This window comes from Camelus bactrianus, chromosome 5 (assembly GCF_048773025.1).
Source record: "Camelus bactrianus isolate YW-2024 breed Bactrian camel chromosome 5, ASM4877302v1, whole genome shotgun sequence".
Taxonomy (NCBI): domain Eukaryota; kingdom Metazoa; phylum Chordata; class Mammalia; order Artiodactyla; family Camelidae; genus Camelus; species Camelus bactrianus.
In genome coordinates this window covers 22,088,856-22,108,598 of record NC_133543.1, presented here as the reverse complement: position 1 = coordinate 22,108,598, position 19,743 = coordinate 22,088,856, and the positions used below count along the sequence as shown (strand labels likewise).

General features: G+C 38.7%; 1 long non-coding RNA gene across 7 annotated transcripts in view; it reads right to left on the bottom strand.

Annotated features, from left to right (window-relative positions):
• The window catches only part of LOC105083412 (uncharacterized), an 80,964-nt gene that overhangs the window by 46,920 nt on the left and 14,301 nt on the right, over positions 1 to 19,743 (bottom strand). The gene's annotated exons all lie outside the window — the stretch shown is intronic.

Genomic DNA, 19,743 nt, shown 5'->3' with positions numbered 1-19,743 from the left:
AAAAGCAGGAAGAATGAATGTCTCAATCATTTTTGTTTTCCCAGAGTGCCCGGGAAGGGCTTTGCTACAACAACCAGATAAATGGATGGATAAAGGAATGAAGTCTACAATAACCACCACAGTAATAATCATAGACACTATTTAAGAAGCACTGTCTGTGGACTGGCCACTCAGCTAAGTCTTTAACAGCATTTTCTCAGTTAATCCTTGCAATCATGACATATGGCCAGTTTTTTATCTTTTAATAATATAAATTAAAAAATAAGGCTTAGAAAAGTGAAATAAGTGGTCCACAGCCACACAGCTACTAAATGGCAGATCCAGGATTCAAACCTAGGTCTTCCCAAAGGCAGCGGTCTCTACTGTAAAGCAATACCAAAAACAAACTAACAAACAAACGATTCTCTGGATGCGAAGATGAAATGTTTAAGTTTCTCCAATGAAATACTCCCATCCAATGATTTAGTTGTCATGGAAAATAAACTATAAAATCAGCATATTCTGCAGGAGCAGAAGTTGAAGATATCTTTAGCCAAATTAATAGATGAGGAAAAACAAAGGACATTCAATGTAGAGCTCAGGATAAGTCATGACCAAGGGAAGCCCAAAATCTTGAAAAATAGTAGATAATTGGAAATTACTTATTACAAAAATGGGAAGTTGCTTCTCAGCCACAAGTTCTATTTATTGTAGATAAAAAGTAGTGACTGAACCAATTGTTTTTCTTAACACAAGATCAAAATTTCAGTTTCACTCATCCAACAGGAACATTCCTTAGAAGACAAAGGCACTGTTGGGCTGAAGATCATAAATAGTTTGAAGGCTTATTCTCCACTCCCCAAAAGTTTACCATCCACTAGAGGAGCTGAGGCATCTCCACGTGGCTAGAAAAGAACACTAGGTCAAGTGAGGCCCAACCTGGAGGGTCTGGCCAGCCAGCCAGAGATTGCTGGACAGATGGCTGTCATTTGGGGAGCTTTGGAGCAACAAAGGGTTAAGATGCCACTCTTTGCCCAGGCTGCACACACCACCACATTCTGTGTGTTCACCATGGAGAAGAAGAGATGTGGTAACCAGAGCCCTTCATGAGATAAGATAAAAGGTTTAAGTAAATTGTTCTGAACATGATAAGATAAGCGGTTTAGATGACAAAGGGTAAAGCAGCTGCTGCCTGAGACCTACATATTTCTCCAGCAGAAAAGGGTTATGCAGTTCAAGGCAGCTTGTTTAATGAAAAGGAAAATATGTTAATTAGATGGAAAGTTGGGCGTCTGGGTGTGTGTGTGTGTGTGCAGAATTATAAACAAAAAATCAAAGAAAAACCCCTCTGCTGGCTGGCAGACCATTCATGCAGTGATGTGAAGGAGGTTTTTAGTTTACTTTGAACATTTTTGTATTTTTTTCTCTGATAGAACGAATAATACACGAATATATTTTCCTTGCAAAAATTATAGAAGTTACAGGTCAAAATAAAGTCCCCTTTGGCTACCACTCAATTGTACCCTGCCCAAATCCCAACACCTCCTCAAATGATCTTCTGAAATCTGAAGTGCAAGCTCATGTGGTATTTGAGCATGATGGAAAAAAAAAAAAAAAGCTTGCAGTAATAATAATACTAACTCCCTTTTATTAAGTAGATGTTATGCTAGACAGTTTACATATAAATTTTTAGCTCATTCAGCAAATGTTTTGTGAGCAACTAAGTGCCAAGGACTAGGAATATGACAAAGACCTCAAAGAATTTGCAATCACCTCCCAGCTTGACGTCCTTTCCACCATATACTGATAAAGAAAGCAAGATTCCATGAGATTAAGAAACTCACTCAAGGTTGCTGTAAGATAACTGATAAGGACTGGGGTTCAAATCCTGGTATGTATGTCTTCAAAGGCTGATCTTTCTTCCACGACTACCCAATTGTTTTCAAACAGTTTGTTTTAAAAGCAGAAGTCTTTTAAAATGTTTTTAATGAAAAAAATGTATCAAATTATAGCTCAATGCAGAAGAGATAAAAGTGGAAACACTTTGGTTCACCAGTGACCTCCTGTAAAAATAAATTTGTCCCCACCAAGAGGACTAGATGGAATTGCTTAAGGATTGATATCTGCAAGTTTCAAGTCTGTTGTTGAACAGCTTTAGGGGCAACTACTAAACATTCAAGTTGACTGAGATCATCAGGTGCTAGGGAATCCAAACCTGAACATGCCTGGGAATGACAGGTTCCGGTCCTCCTCCCACTACTTGTGACCCTCCACTGCTAACCCTAAACTCACTGGGACTCTGAGATCTGGAGTTGTTAAAGGCTTCCCCTTGGTGACTGAAAAGTAATTCCAGTACAACTCTGTTCTGTTTAGTGATCCCTTTTTAACCATCCAATCTTATATCTCTCCTCCCAATCTGAAAATATTTGACCAGAGTTGTACAAAAGGGCCACTTTGTGGGATGCCCAGCATTTGTGGGTTACCGTCTTCAAATGTTTCCCTTCCTTCTGCTTTGATTTTTCATTTTTATGTACACTTTGTTCATGAGCCACATAATCTTTTCTAGAATGAAGCAAGTCTGGTTATCCCTAGCCCCAGTCTACTCTTTCCTCCTTGTTACTCTTTCATTTTTCACTCATTTTTGGTGAAATTTAAAACCCTCTTCCAGGTAATACCAAGTCTATTTGACTCAGTGCCTTGTCTTCTCTTCCTGATGGCCATGCCCTGGCAGAGCCTCATGTCCCCCTCCCTCTGCCCAGGCAAGGCCCCCACCCCAATCAATCCTGCCTTCATGAACTGGACTCAGGATAGCACTGCTTACTGCAGCTATCATTTTTCATAATATCCCCAATGAGTGATTGTCCAATGTCTGCTTATTTCTAGTCATGGAAAGCTCTCTTCTTCATGTAAGAGCCCGTCTATTGTAGGGGAATAATAATTGTTTTTTTTTTAAAGATTCCTCCAGATTTTTAGCTACAACTAGCTATCCTATACTTTCTGTCTGTTGGGTCTTCACTCCAGAATAGTGTTTCTCGGTGTTGTCTCCAGCCCAGAAGCATCAGCATCACCTGGGAACTTGTTAGGAATGCAAATTCTCAGGCCCCGCCACAGACCCACTGAACAGAAACTGTGGGGATGAAGCTCAGCAATTTAGTATTTTAACAAGCCCTCAGGTGATTCTGATGTAGTTAAGTTTGAGGACCCCTGAAATAGAAGGCAAGGCCCTTCCTGGACCAACTTGCCTGGACACATTTAGCCTGACCAGGAGTTAGTAGTCACACTGATGCTACAACCTGTTGGTCTGATTTCCAAAAGATACTTCACTTTTTCCAATATAGTTTATCTCTTGGTTTCAGGGCATATCACTTGTTGCACCGTTTTGAGGGGGTGGAAATAAGTGAAGCTTTCAGTTTCTTTTATTTCTACTTATGTCTAAGTTTTCCTGGGAATAAAATGTTTATATAGGTAAAGTTTGACAACTATCGGTCAGGTATAAAAAGCAATCAATATATTTCTAGCATAAACATAGAAGATTAGCTCTTGATAATTGCTGTGTCCTATAAACTATAACTGATAGATGGTTTGGAAAACATGAGAGATACGATGGTTGGTTGTGGTCAACAACAAGCTTCTTTAATCAAAAAGACTTCATGAGGGACATGAGAATTATACTGAACTTTGACAGATGGAAGAAATACAATTTTGCAGGTAGAAATAGGGATAAGGACAATATTGCAGGCAGAAGTTGAGATAATAAAGGCGGTCTGGTATATTGGGTCAGAACACTGGTTTTGGAATCAAAATCCCTGGAATTTTACTCTCACTCTGTTACTTACAAGCCATGTGACTGTCTTCACAACTGTAAGATGGGGGCAACAGCGGCACCTCTTTGTGGTGAGCAGAATTCCATGATGGCCTCAAGATTTCTTCCTTGTGGCATGCATGTCCTGCCCCGGAGTGTTGGGGGGGCACCAGTGACTATGATGGGGTATCACTCCGGGATAAAGTCATTAATCAGTTGCCTTGGAGTTAAAAAGAGATCATCTCAGGTGAGCCTGACCTGATCATGTAAGCTTTAAGAAGGTAATCCTACTGCCATGGAAGGAATCAAACAGCTTATGAGAAAAGAAGCCATGTAGTAAGAACCTGAGGATGACCTCCTGGAGCTGAAAGCAGTCCCTGGCCGAGAGCTAGCAAGAAAGCCGGGGCCTTGGTCACCTTGCTGCAAGAAACTGAACTCTGCCAATAACCAATAAACTTGGAAGAGGACCCAAGCCCCAGATGAGATTGCAGCCCCAGCCGACACCTTGATTTCAGCCTGTGAGACACTGAACAGAGGACCCAGGTAACCTGTATCTGGATTCCTTACTCACCAAAACTGTGATAGAATAAATTAGTGTTGTCTTAAGCCACTAAATTTTTGATGATTTGTTATAGAATTATTAGCAGTAGAAAATATACTGTCTCAGAGGGTTGTAAGGCAAAGATGCTTCTAAAGTATTTAACACAGTGCTTAACATCTAGTAAATACTTAATAAACGTAACTGATTCTATAAAAGAATAATGAGACAAAGGGGTCAATAGAAGAGACAGGATAAAAATAAGAAGATGAATTTCACTTTTATTCATTTCAGTTTCAGGAAATGGTGAAGATAAAAAATAAATGCACAAAAAAAAGTGGACAATGATTGCCAAGATGAACCTTGGCTGAGGGAAGAATATTAAGACTACTTACTCCAGCAGATACCCTTGTCTAGAGTCAATGGAGGAGAAAACCTCATGAGCTCAATGACAAAGAGGCAAGGAAAAAGTGAGAGGAAAGGATTCCAGGAAATCCACGAAGGTAAAATACAAATGAAATGAGAAGCATCTTGGAGGCTGTTTAAACTATTACAGACAGAAGAATACAGGAAGGGGAAGTAATGTGGATCCTGAGATTAAAGGAAGTAAAACACGAAGAATCTAAGGAAGTAAAAGGAGTTCAAAGGAAGCCTAGAGGAATTAAAAATAAACCATATATATGGGCCATGTGTTATGTAAACCAGAAACAGGTCACTGAGATAGCATTAGATCACTCAAGGTTAAAGTCAGTTTATGGGGACCAGAAAGGAAAGAAATAGGGTATAACTTTAAAACAGGAAGTAAAGTAATATGGGAAGAAAGACTGGATTTAGCCATCTACTTTTTAATTTTTTCATGGATCCTCTGAGTTAATAATTTCCCCATTTTGTGTCAAGTTTGAAATCAACCAAAATAATAAAATAACTATGAATGGAGGAAAGAAGAGTGATGCTTTCCTTTTTCGCTACTTTGAATAGATCAGATATAATTTACCTAAGGTATAGTTTATGGGCAAGTCAGTCATCACATGGCCCTATTCCAAAGGATTTCCTGGAATCCTTTCCTCTCACTTTTTCCTTGGGGAAAATGCAAAGCCTGTGGGTCCTACTGAGAGAGTAGTCACATCCTACACCACATGACCTGGCCTCCCCTTCCCTAATTCCTCAACTCCCAATTCTCCTACCTCAGCTGACCGGAACCAAGAATGAGCATGAAACCCCAAAGCAACTGATTTGAAGATGAGGTTATGGCCTATGAGGAGCCTTGGCATAGAACCTCTATACAAATAGGGATATTGCTGGGTCAAGCAGACACTATCTCCTAGAAATCTGACACGGAACTGACAAACTGTGAATAAGGTGAAGCTCTGAATTATCAGAAAAGATGAGTAAGTGGTTACGGACAAGCAGAAGCCATGGTAAGCTAAAATTACAAGGTATTCATAGGAGAGTTGAAAAATTGGTGAGTTGAAATAGGAATGGTGGCAGGGCAGACAGAGGGATGCTGAGTCACTGCAATAATGAGATCCCTGAACTTGCCAAGGCAACAGGATGACTCAGATCAACAACTCCTCACTGGATGCCTCTGGTCCCTGAATGACAGCCAGCGTCCACGAGGACCAACTTCATCACTTTTCCTGAATTATCAGGGCATTCTTAAAGTCCTTTTTTCTACGAATATCCTCACAGCACCCTTACTTCTGCCACCCAAATGAACCACTGCTCTTTGTAGTGGAAGGATATTGACAAACATTTCGATAATAATAGTATTGGCTAACACTGAATATGTATCACGTGACAAGCACTAAGCTGTTAACTTTACTTGTTCTAGCTTATTTGATTTTCTCAACAATCTATGAAGCACTAGTATTATTCTCACCAATCTACAGGAGTAGATCCTAATTTAGAGCGGTGACCTCACCTGCCTAAGGTCACACAGTGATTTTGTGGCAAAGCTGGCTCTGAATCCAGATCTGTATAACTTCAGAGCCCAAACATATAATTGCATCTAACGCCTATCATCTTACTCTCTTTCTCTGGGGTCATTTTGGGACTAGATGGTGGGAATCGACTACTCCAAGTCATAAAATTTGAAATGCAATGACCAGAACTTATAGGGAAAAAAAAGACTCAACACGAATATTATATGCTCTAAAAGAAAATAATCATACATCTTTGGAAATTTTATAAAAGGGAAGTTCTGAAAAATTCCACCAGAGCAAGAAATGGTGAAGGAAAATTACTTACTGATTTCAGATGCATAATATGTGCTAAATGTATTATTTTAATTACTGTTTAAGGAAAATATGTATTTTTTCTAGTTTATCTGTGACCTTGATTTCCCTAAACTAATTTTCCTCACAAAATCTTAAGCTCCTTAACAGTGAACTCTCTACAAAAAGATTTTTAGAAACCAAACTTGGATATAGAAGAGAAACTACTTTGCATTAAAAAAAGAGAAATGAAACTATAGAGTTAAAAATTTTTATATGCAAGGAGAAGAGGCTATGAAATAAAAAGTACAAGATTTAATTTTAATTTTGCTGAAGTAATAACTGAGATTTATTTCTCAAGAACTGGGAAATTTAGCAGAGGTATACAGAGAATATACCTATTTGAAGATGAATAATAATGTTGAACATGTGTTAGCTTCATGAGAGCATAAATTTTTTTGTTTCCTTCACTGCTGAATTCTCAGAAGCAAGAATAGCTTCTGGCATACAATAGGTGCTCAATAAAAATCCGTTAAAAATGAATCCATGACCCAAACTCAAGATACTGAGATTATTCTCTGAATTCTATCCCTAAATTATACATGAATTTGAGCAAGTCATTTAGCATCTTTGGGTGCAAATTTTATTTATTCATTTGTGAATTTGTTTATTTAAAAGATACTGCAAGAAGATGAGATTTGTCCTACCAAATATCAAAATTAACAACATGGTACTGGTTTAGGAATAGGCAAAAATAAAAAAATAAAAAATAATGGAACAGACTAGAAAATTTAGAGGCAGATTCTTACATATGTGTGTATCTCAATTTAGTGTATGTATGTGTATGCATGTATATTCCACAAAGGTAGCATACAAAATCAGTTTATAAAATAAAATGAATTGATTTGGGACAACGGATTATTGTTTAAGAGAAAGAACATACATACCATACACTAAGTTAAATTTCAGACAGATCAAGGACCTGAACGTATTTTAGTAAAAAAGAAAATTATAAAACTACTAAGAACTAAATTCACAGAAATGCTTTCATAACCTCAGGGTGGTAAAATCATTGTTTAGAGTAACACTAAATCTATAATCATATTTAAAATGTGAAATTATAATTGTTTTACATGTAAAAGTGCTATAAACAAAGTTAGGAGGTGAATGGCAATCTAGGAGGTCATAATTATAACATAGAAAATAAAGACTCATTAGCCATGATACAGAGTACTGCAAATCAGTAAGAATCATAAGCAACAAAAACACAGTAGGAGAACAGGAAAAGGAAAGAAGTAGGAAATTCAGAGATGAAATTATATAAGCAGCTAACACACATAAGAAAGTCTGCTAATGGTAAGTATACAAATGACCAATAAACACGAAAATCCACTAATCATTGCTACAAGTAGATATAACTTTTTGGAGGCCATCTTGGTAATATTTCTCAATAGAATTGACCTAACTAAAAATTAAGGTGTAGAGGAGAGAGCACTGGTTTTGAAGTTAGGACTGGCTCTGACACTTGCCTATTTACCAGCTGTGTTACCTTGAGCAAGTTACTTAACCTATCTGAGCCACAGAGTCTACACTGAAACGAAGATGGTAGCAGTGCCTTCCTGGCTAGAGGGAGCATTGAGAAAATGCATGGACAGAGCCTGGCATAGAAAAAGGGCTCAATAAATATCAGTTTTTCCTCCTCTTACTCTCCCTGTGCTCCTTTCCCCTTCTCCTCCAGATTTCCTGCCAGTTTTGATTAGACTGAGGAATGCTTCAAGGCAGAAAAGTCCAGCTCCTTTTTCAGGAAGTCACAATTTGGTTAAGGCATTTATATGTGTTTCAGGGAGAGCTCTCAAGGAAAGCAGCAAAGTGTTCTAGTGAGTGAAGAAAACAGCACAAAGAGCAAAACAGATGTAAAAATCTGGCAGCAACAAGATGATGAAAAGAAAAAGCCAAACAAGAATGAGAGTAATACCAAACCCCAAACTATAAAGAAAATCGATTAAAATGTGAGTAATTATGCACTTTAGAATACACGAGAAAGGTATTATGGAATTAGGAGGAAAAATTAGATACATGAAGATTGCATTGAAGATAGCACTGAGGATAATGACACTACTTTAAAATATGTCTGAAATTATGAAAGTACTATCACATTACCAAACCTTTGGGAAGTAGATGACAGTATATATATACATATATATATGTATATATATATATATATATATATATATGTGTGTGTATACACACACACACACACACACACATACCACGCACACATATATAAAACACATACTGATTATCATTTTAGTTTATTCCCTTGCAGTATTTTTCCTGGACTTTTTTTTATTGATATATAATTCATGTATCATAAAATTCACCCCTTGACAGTGTACAGTTCAGTCATTTTGGTAAATTTACAAAGAAGGGCAACCATCACCACTCTCTATAAGTCTAAAACATTTTTATCACCCCCCCCAAAACCCATTAGCAGCTCCTCTATTCCTCAGCCCCAGCTCTACTTTCTGTACATATTTGTCAAAGGCATGTTTGAAAGCCAGTTGAATTGCCTTCCTTGTTTTACTTAATAGTCTATGAGAAACAAACTTTCCGTAAATGAATAAACTGCTTTCAAATTTTTATATAGAGAAATTATTTCTAAAATGTTCGCAGGAAGCAAAAATTAAAGGAAAGAAAAGAAACACAGAAATAAAAACAAAATAAGGATAATTCTAGAATACTAACTGAAAAATGAAGATGTAAACACTATTTGCATGCAGACAACATAGCTTAATAAGTGAAGAGTTACTTGATCAGATTATTGAAGACAGACATTTTCTTGGGTCTGATGGTCTTACTATTGTGTTATCTTTAAAAACATTTTTTTAATCAGAGCATGTTTACAAAATTAAAAAAAAAAAAAACCCAATAGTGCTGAAGAACTTATTGCAAAAGGTAAGAATGCCTTGCTGCTACTTCCCAGCCCAACCTCACCCCTTTGCCTTCCACCCAAACCCTACTGGACCCACACTTGAAAAGCAACCAAGTTTAACTTTGTAACAGCTACAGTTTTAAAAATTCTTTTGGGTGGTTACTTACCTATCTCTCAATAACACAGTCATATCGCCACTTCTTTATTTATCAAACAGACAGACTTTATCTGTGGACTTCCTTCCCATTCTGATACATGAGTGCTTAGTTCACCCCCCCTTACAACCTTCCCCCCAATATGAACGTCTCACTATTTTTAATTCCTCTATTGCAATTTTAGGTATTGCGCTTAACTTCAGTTCCTCTTCGTAATTTTCTTAATATATATAAATTTGTTTTCTGTATCTCTCAACTACCTGCTTTGTATAGGTTCCCTTCCCTTTCACTTCCAAAATTCTCTCACTGCTGGTTCCTGTAAGATATCAATCAAAAAGTTCAAATGACCAGCACAATGTAATAAGTTGTTAACAATGACATTAAAAAAATTGTGAAATTGTTGGTGTACACAGACAATAATAGAGACTAACATAGGAACACACGTGCATTCACCACTCAGCCTTATCAAATCTTAACACTGCAACCTATTTTTCTCCCCTTTAAAAAAAAAATTTGCCAGTCCACTGAGGGCCTCTAAACTAACAACTATTTCTCTTTCACCCAGTATTTATCACCACATTAAAACCTCTCTCATTAATTAAGTGTTTACCATTCTAACACATGATTTTATAATTGTGGCACATACTTTGGCATTATATATATATATAATATAAATATACTCACATAGATTCATGTGTATTATACATATCCATATACTATTTATTAACAATGACATTTTTAAAGTAAAAAAGCTCCTGAGAATGGGGGAGCACTAGCATTTCTAAATTCTGAGTTTTGGGTAACTCTTACTGCAAAGCAAGCAAAAAGTTCCAGGAACATGACTCAAAAGGCACACAACATACAATAAAAGGGTAAACCATAATAGCTTAAGAGGAACTATGGGATAAGGATCCTGATCCAAAGCAGAGAATCAGGAAGGTGATTTTTAATTCTGCACCAAGACAGATTGTAGACCGGGCCCTCCATGCAAAGAAGCGGAGAGCTGAAGTTCAGGAGGATCTTCCCCAGCAGGGTCTCCTCACTGCACTCATGGGCTGGGTGGAAAGAGAGTATGAGGGAATGACGTAAGCCTGATCCTTAAGGTGCTTCTCAGGACAGCTCACGCCTCAGAGAGACGGAAATGAAGGAGGAAGGGACGGAGATCTGTGCACTGACCCATTTTCAGCTTATGTAGAAGAGATCACCGTTTATAGCCAGAATGCCTAACAGAAGGAGCATGGAGTCTAGCAGGTAAACACTTGAACACATGCCAGAAAAGCAGAAGAGTCACAGAAGAAAGCACAAAGTTGAAAGAATGGGAAGCACACAGGGAACCATATTCAGTATCTTGTAGTAACTTATGGTGAAAAAGAATATGAAAATGAATATATGTAGGTTCCTATATGACTGAAGTGTTGTACACCTGAAATTGACACAATATTGTAAACTGATTACACTGCAATAAAAATATATTAGAAAAAAAAGAATGGGAAGCAAAGGAAAGCTCCATGGCACGAAGACATAAACATAAGGACATTCATTTTTCTTTATATGCTAAATAGACTTAAAATTTTTACAAGCAATTTTTTAAAGCCATCCATAATTCCTGCTACTGTATGGTAATTTTCGTTTCTTCATATTCCTACCCAATTTTACCCCCCCACACCCATACATGCACAGCATGTATACAATGTGCACCTCATTTTAATCATGGTGTAATATACAATTCAGTATGCCACTTTCAAAATTTAACATGTTTTCATCAGCACAGTATCAATCATCAGACTTACATTCTCAGTGTCTGCACCTGGTGCCTACCATTTCCAGTTGCCTACTATTATAAATATGCTCAGATAAGCATAGTAGGTATTCTTAGCATAAACGGGAGGGGATGCTAAGAAAAATTTTTAAATGAACATTTTTTTAAAAGAAAAACCGTAAATGTGAGAGATTTAGAAGTTACCTTTCAGGAGGTGGATATAGCTCAGAGGTAGAGCGCATGCTTAGCGTGCACGAGGTCCTGGGTTCAATCCCTAGCACCTCCATTAAAGAAAAAAAAAAGTTACCTTCAGGAGCCAGCTGATTCAGAAGGATTTGGTCCCTGTTCTTGTATGTTAACCATGTATGTTTTAGCAGGTATGCATTTCTGCTCAGAGAGGATTTTTAAGTTTTTTAATTTGAAGACATTTACCAATGCAGGAAAAAACTATAGATGATAATAAAAAACACAGATCCCCTAAACTAATCAATGTTTATCATATTTTTTAAAAAATACAGGGATACTCCTGAAAAGTTGAAGTCTCTTTTGGACTCTTCTGCAGTCACATGGGTAGCCTCTTAATGACCAAGAGGAACAATAAGCAACTGAGTCCCAAAGTAGTTTCCGTAAATGGTGATAAAGGACAGAGAGGTGGGTGTGATCTGCACATAGACTTGACTCTTTGGTGGGTTGCTCTTTCTAACATAATTATAGTAAGACTCAGTTTGTATGATGCATTATAGTCTGCAAAGTGCTTTTGTGGCCCATGTAATACAGGGAGGTGACGTAAGCTTCAACTGAGGCTGACCCCTTCCCCGAGAACAGACATGGGATGACAAAGTAGCAGCAGCTCGGGAGGTCACTTATAGGAACTGCACAGAAAGTAGAGTTTTTGGTTCAGTTAAGAAATCATAGCCAGGTTACACTACTTTGAGCTCTCTTCCTATTAAAATGTGAGCAGGACAAATCCTGTTTCCTTGGATCAGTGTGACTCAGAGACAGCTCAAGGACAGACAGCTCTAGACAGGCTGAAACAGAGAGCTCCAGGAAATATTCCATTAACAGAAAATACTCTTAAGGGCGATCAAGAGAGCAGGGCAGGGCATAGAGCATCTCCTCACAATAAAGACAGCAGCACGTCCCAAAGTGCAAGCCTATTTTGAAGTTTCAGAATTGCACGAAGCTTGGAAAGTAACAACAGGGGTTGCATACCAGGACCACAATACTGGGCCTCTCCAGGTATTTCTTTTAAGGGATCCTGGGGCAGATTGCTCGGTTACAGGCTGCATGATGCTGGCAAACTATATGAAAAGCAGGGTGAAGAAAATACCGAGCAGCAAATAAAGGTGAAAGTCTTAGAAAGGAAGAAAGGAAGGTATTTGTGGGATTAATATAAAAAGAGATATAAATATATTTATATATATATAAAATACACACTGACTCCAGGTTCAGCTCACTTAGAAGAAATCATCACTGATATCTTCTATGGAGAAGCAGCATAGCTTCAAGCATATTTTAACCCTCGACCATACATGAGAGAAGCAGAAGCTAGAGTCACAAAAGAAAGCACAGTATTTATAATATATACAGGTACATACACATATATATAAATATAATGCATGTAAGTATATATGCACACACACACATATATATATACACACACACATCTACAAAACAGAAATTTATGAATAAATTGAAAAGATCATTAAAAAGAAAAAATAAAAATTAGGACAGACCAGAAATATCAATAAATTCCCTGATTCATTTCATTTTCACAAAATAACTGCTGGCTAGAACCAACGTGGAGATTCTAATTAGCATCAGCACTGCCCCTTGTGTGAAGCCTTCTCTTAGCCCCGTCTCCTGCCGTTAGAGTTCACTACTTCCCCTCTATGACTCCAGAGCGCTTGTCATTTTGAGCCTTTTTTTAGCATCTGTCACAATCATGACAGGCTGCATTATGGGTGTCACTTGTCCTTCCAAGTAGGCTTTGATGTCCTAGGGTAAAGACTGTGTTCTACTTACCTTTGTATCTCTGGCATCCAATGAAATATTTGGCCAATGTATGTACCCTACATATGCTTTTAGAAACCAAGCCACTGTCTGTCACAGAGAGATCATTTGTTCTGTGGAAGCAAACCCTTCCTATCTTCCAGTCCACTTCTCCCAGCTCTGTTTTGCTCTTTAGGCAGAAAATCAACATCTATTGTGTTAAGTTCGAAGTGGGTGGGCTTTCGTTTGCTTTCTTCCATAGGGGAATAAAGGCCAAGGCTTTTCCCCAGGGGCTACGACTCTAGTTCTTCCTATCTGCTGTTAAAAAAAATAAAGACTATTAGAGACCTAAGATTGAGAACTGAGTGGAAGAGATCTGAGTAGAAAAGCAGGGAACTTGACTCAGACAGAGGTTCGGGTCTAGGAAATCCCCAGAGACGAGGTTTAAGAAAGGAGAAAGGAGATAGATCTTTTAAAGCAAAAACACTCAAAACTGTTTGTCCCATATTAGGAAAGTAAAATGTCTGAGTGATGTTGCCTGGCTGATGATATCTGTGTTTGCTGTTGTGTAATTATGGGGCTGGTGGGAATGGTCTTCTTTGGGACTATAGTATGCATTTGGGGCCAACTGGGGACTTTGGTATTCAGGTGCCTCATGACCTACCTGATGGGGACTATGTCATCCACTGGGGTGTCAGCAGATACCCTGGTTTCAGTGGGTTTGGTGGACTGGTCAGAGTTTAGCAATGCACACAATTACCCTGAGTTTTTGCAAAGCGTTCCCATCTCTACTTCTGTTAAAAAGCTCAAATTCCAGCCCTTGTCACATAAACCATTGGGTGACTCCACTTTTCAACTGCCTTCCTTCTGTGAGGTAAGGGGAGGAATTAACATTCATTCAATGCCTACTGTGTGGCAGGAACTCTACTGCACTTAGAAACTTGACAAATGATATTAAGTGGACATCACCACTTTATGGAGAATGCCACACAGCTACTAAGTGGCACATCCAGGGTTCACAGCCAGGTCTAGGCTGGCTTTGAAACTTTGGTTGATAGCGCTGATGTTCCTCAACAGCACAAAAAGGCTGCAGTGGCTCTCACACTACCAACGAACGGCCAGCCGGGGCAGCTGGCTATGACACAGACAGCCTGAGACCCACCTCAACTGAGACTTTTTCTAGGTCTCAGATGTCTTCTGTTACTTTGTTAAGCGGAAGACTAGAAATTTGGACAGTCGGGAGAATTGATCAGCAGCATAAAATGCTCCCTAGTTAGAAGAGAAAAAACGAAACAAAACAAACACTTAAGTGAAAATAGTGAAAGGCTGAGAGTATGTAGGGTATAAGAAACTAATTAACCATGTCTAACATTTTATTGGGTTTGGTGAGGAAAAGGCAGTATGTACAAACACACCATACAGAAAATGCCCTTTATGACAGAATTTACTAAAATTCGGATGAGGTAATGCAACTGAAAGTGCTTTAAAAGTATAAAGTGCTATTTGGCTGTCAGGGATGACTTGAAGGAGAAAGCTTTTACAGGAGAAACTTGAAACACTGGTATTTTTGCCTCTCCTCTCAGCACCAGAGCAGTTTTGAGAGTTGCTCTTTACTGAAAAAACAACTCATGCTCATTTCTTCAGTCTGGCAGGATCAGGTAGAGAACAAAATCAGCCTTTAGGAGGAGAAACTCTCTGGGTCTATACGAGGCTCCACAATCGTACTCTGAACTGTGACCAAGAAGGTTGGTTAGCACTTTTTAAAGTATTTTTAGGAAAAATACATAGTGAGCATGACAAAGCTGTATAATCTAAATTAAACTTTAATGGCATGCCGAGAGACATTCTATAGTGAAATACTGTTCCTTAAAAAAATTAATTCTTATTTTATGCCTTGTAAATATTCAATCTGCGTTCTTTTTAGTTCTTTCTGCTCCATCACCCCTGCCCTCGCCACCTCCTCCCCCTCAATCTCTCATTCTTTCTTCTCTAGCCTTCCCTCTCTCATTGTACTTGGGAGAAATATTATTTTACTATTCCTTTCTCCTAGAACTGTTTCCTCTCATTCTTCCAAGAGTCTGATCAAACCCTCTCCCTCTGAGTATGAGCACACGCTGTGCCTTCTTTCTTTCAGTCTTCGCTTCCCCACATTGCTGGTCCCTGCCGCCACAACCCTAGAACTTCAGGTCCCCACTCTAGTTTCAAATATAGGATATTTTGCTGTTCCTCCTACGAGGGAGCTTAAAATGCCTCTAATTACACTGTCTCCCATCTCTCCTCTCCTTTGCAATTCAGATGCAGCACAGCAGTGCAGTCTGCCTGACTCTCCCCTCTGATCTGTCATGTCGTTTTGATGGACTTCTGTCTTATGTGAGTCTTTCCTAGATAAGGACCCCGCACCCCATCTGTGTCTAAAAGAACTGCTTCACAGGCAAAGCCAAAGGGCCACAGGGCTGCAGTCACAATAGGCTTTGCTACTCAACCAGCCCCAGGCTGCTAGTCAACTCTTGGTTGAAAAATAAATTTCAGTCTTATTCACCTAAAATGTTTCCTTCTATTTCTTAGTTCAGTCTGTATGTGTCCACAAATGAAAAGGAATATGAGCCTATGTGTTAGCCATTTCCATTGGTCCAGAGAGGTCTTCTTCAAAGAGAGTGAGGTCTGTGCAACTATGCTAGGTAGTTCTTGGACATCCTCAAGCTTGAGAACTACCTGAGAGGCTGTGGTGAGAAAAAAACAACAAATAAAATGAGGAGGAGGGGGAAGAGGAGAAAACAACAAATACACGTGGCAAGACAGTGTTTTGAACAGTCACTGATGTCCCCCTCTTTCCCATCTGTTCTTTCCTGTTATCTCTACCCCTCCCCGTACCCTCATCCTTCAGGCTACTAATTATTTTGCCTTTATTGCCTTATGAAAAGAATGAAAGGAAACACAGAGTTAATTCCTGATACTTTCGCATTTCAAAATAGACTTCAAAACCATAAGCAGGGAAGAGTTTAAGAGGAGAGTCTATTGAAGGCAAAAGATTAAGCTTTTGAAATTTCAAAGCCAGTGCCTTGAAAGGACTCAAGACTTGGATTGTGTACAGTATGTCAGAGCCAAACATTTCTGTTTCCTGAGACTAGGAGGGGTCTGGACCCAGGAGAACCAGTGAGGAAGCTGGCAGTGAGTAGCCTTAGTGGTTTCAGAGAAAGTGGTCTGTGGGGTGTATCTCCTGCCGGAGAGCTGAGGGGATGCGCGCCCTCCCAGCTGAGGCAAAGGCAGTGAGATCACCATCTCAGCCATCTTTGCTGGCTACCATCCCCTGCCAGCAAAGAGCAGAAGCAGAAGGAATGACCAGGGGAGAACTGGGGAACCTCCCAGGCACAATTCTAGGGAAGTGGGGAGAAGAGAAAATCTTTGTTTCCCTGTATGTGCCTGTCTCTGTAACCAAATTTCCCCCTTTAATATGAACACCAGTCATATTGGATTAGTGCTCATCCTGATGATCTCATTTTAACTTAATTACCTCTGTAAATACCTTATCTGCATATAAAGTCACATTCTGAGGTACTGGGGGTTAAGACTCCAACATAACTTTCTGAGAAGGACACAATTCAACCCATAACAGGCTATTTACACAGATTAGCTCCCTATGTCTGCCTGAACTTTTCTTCCTACTCCCACCAATCTATTTCTCACTACCAAAGTCTTCTATCAAAATCTGCAGTCAGGAAAACATTTGGTAAACTCATTCACACTGAAGTATAATTGTCCCAAATTATCTTTGTCTATTTATAAAGTATAATGGTCCAAAATGATATAAAGCAATAAGAAATCAATAAAGTTTAATAGGTTATTCCTCCTGAAAATACCTACATTTTAACAAATCACAAGGAATTATATCCATTCTTCTACATAACATATAGCATATATGTTATACATAAATTGCACCAACACTTGGGATAATGAGTAAAAACTTGCTAAGCAACACTTGGTTTTTATTGCAATTAACACAAAAACTGCATTTTCTATCAATGGCAAAATTGGGTTGAATTCCATGCTGTTGATACAATGAAATGCAATCACAATTCCCTACTGAAGGTTATTGTAAATTTCTTCTTTAACACTAATAAGAAATACAAACACTCCTATAGGAACTGTAAACTTTGTAGCTACTGCCACACTGTCTATCTCATAATGGCTCAAAGGCTATTAAAGTGGTGAGATATTTGAACTACTCAAATCAATAATGGCTTAAGGCTTTTCCTTCCAAAATTGCATTTAGGAGCCATTTTTGCAGTCCATGAGAGATTTATTTTTTTTAATTCAAGAATGTGGGCTATGATAGCATAGCTACCATATTCAAGAAACATAAACTGACACTAAGAACTAAAAAGTAAGCTAGGAAAACTTGACTTTATGTGTTGTCGCAGTAGTTATCTTCTATAAAGTTGCTGTGAACACTGAATTAGCGAATACTGAACCACCACTCCCAGGGGAATACAGGGTTAGGTTCCTGCAAGCCTCTGGTCACAGCATTTTTGTCAACTGAACCCATAATCTTGTTTCATGTGTATTTCTGTTTAAAGACACATGAGTCAATGTATATTGTTGATTAACATTGAACTCACAGCCAACACCACCACCACTCGTGCCTGAAGAAGCTTCTCTAACACTGTATTCTCTCCATAAAGCACAGCACAGCCTTCTTGTACTTAGGAGGGGGACAGCATTTCAGCACTATGCTTGGGGGCCATTTTAAATAGCCAAATCACCCACAAAAAGCACAGAAATGTGAAGAACGCAGCATTAAATGGACCACAAAAAGGACACTTGTGTGTAGTATGAGACCTGAAACAAGAAGGCCAAGTATTACCTTGTCTGACCTCACATTTTTTGCCTCTCTGCTCATCTCTCAGAATGACCATGAAAATGCCATGGGTATTGATTTGGGGGTTGTAAGTAAATTTTTAGCAGGTGGGAGAATTCACAAATACAAAGCTGTGAATAATGAGGTACTCTGTCTTGGCTTCCATTGCCCACAAACCAAAAATAAATAAATAAATAAGGTTATATTTGCCTAACAAAATAGGTTATTTATGTTTAAAGTTAGTATTTGTAATGTGAGGCTTTGTAGAGCACTGGGTAAATATTATTAATGTCCAAGCCCTGCTACTGATTCTGAGAGTGACCTTGGGCAAAGGGGCTGGATTCCTGTGGGTCTTGGCTTATCATTCATCAACTGATAGTCTTGGACTCCAAACAGATAATATATTCATATTCATAGTCATATGCATACAAATAGATATTGCAAAGCTTTTTTTTTTTTTTTTAACTCACACAGAACAATACACATTTCAATGTGCTGACCACTCAGGAAACACATAAGAGACAGTACTCGGGACAGATGGAGGACAGCGATGGTACGGGAGATGTTTTCTTTTTACGTTTTTTGGTTTCTGAAGCGTGAAAACATATCAGCTATTTAAAAAAATTAAATGTTAAAAAGGAAAGGAAGAAAGAGAATTCAACTTAAAGAAGGAGGAGGAAAGAAAGGAGGAAGGAGGGAGGCAGCAGAAAAGAGGACTCGGGACAGGCCTTTCATGCTCTGTGTGGCAGGGGGCAGATATTTTAAGCTCGGATTATACTATGACCATTAGACCACAGGGTTTTATTTACATATCTCTTAATAAATCATGTACCTCTTTAGGCTCTTAATGAACATTAAGGATATTGCTAGAATATTATTCTATTTAGTATTTTTTCCTTATGTCTGTGTAGTAGGTATGAAGTTGAATCATATGAAATTGCTAATACTCAATGATTTTTGACCTACAAAAATGTCAGTTTCATAGGTTCAACCTAATTTAACATCTCCATTTTAATGATGACGAATCCAAGGTTCACAAATGATGAATAACTGACTGGTGGCACACACAGCTGGAACCACTGTCCCCAGAGAGACTCCTGATCTGAACCCAGATCTCTGTTTCCCCTGAGTAGCAGGTATGAATTTCAGGCGATAGAAGTAAGTGTGTAAGAAATTTTAACTTTCTTTTCCTGTGTGTGACCTTAAATGTCACCAAGTGGTAGAGATTTGACTGGGAAGATGACGACAGAGATTGCGACAATGCTTCAGCAAGCCAAGGAACGCCGAAGATTGCCAGCAAGCCACCAGAAACTAGGAGAGAGGCCTGGAATGGAACCTTCCCCTCAAGTCTCAGAAGGAAGCAACCATGCCAACACCTTGGTCTCAGACTTCTAGTCTCCAGAACTGTGAGACAATCACTTCTGTGGCTAAAGTCCCTAGTTTGGTCCTTTGTTGTGACAGTGCCAGGAATCTAATACACGGCTCACTGCTGGCTGACGAATAAAATTTGCCCGCCTC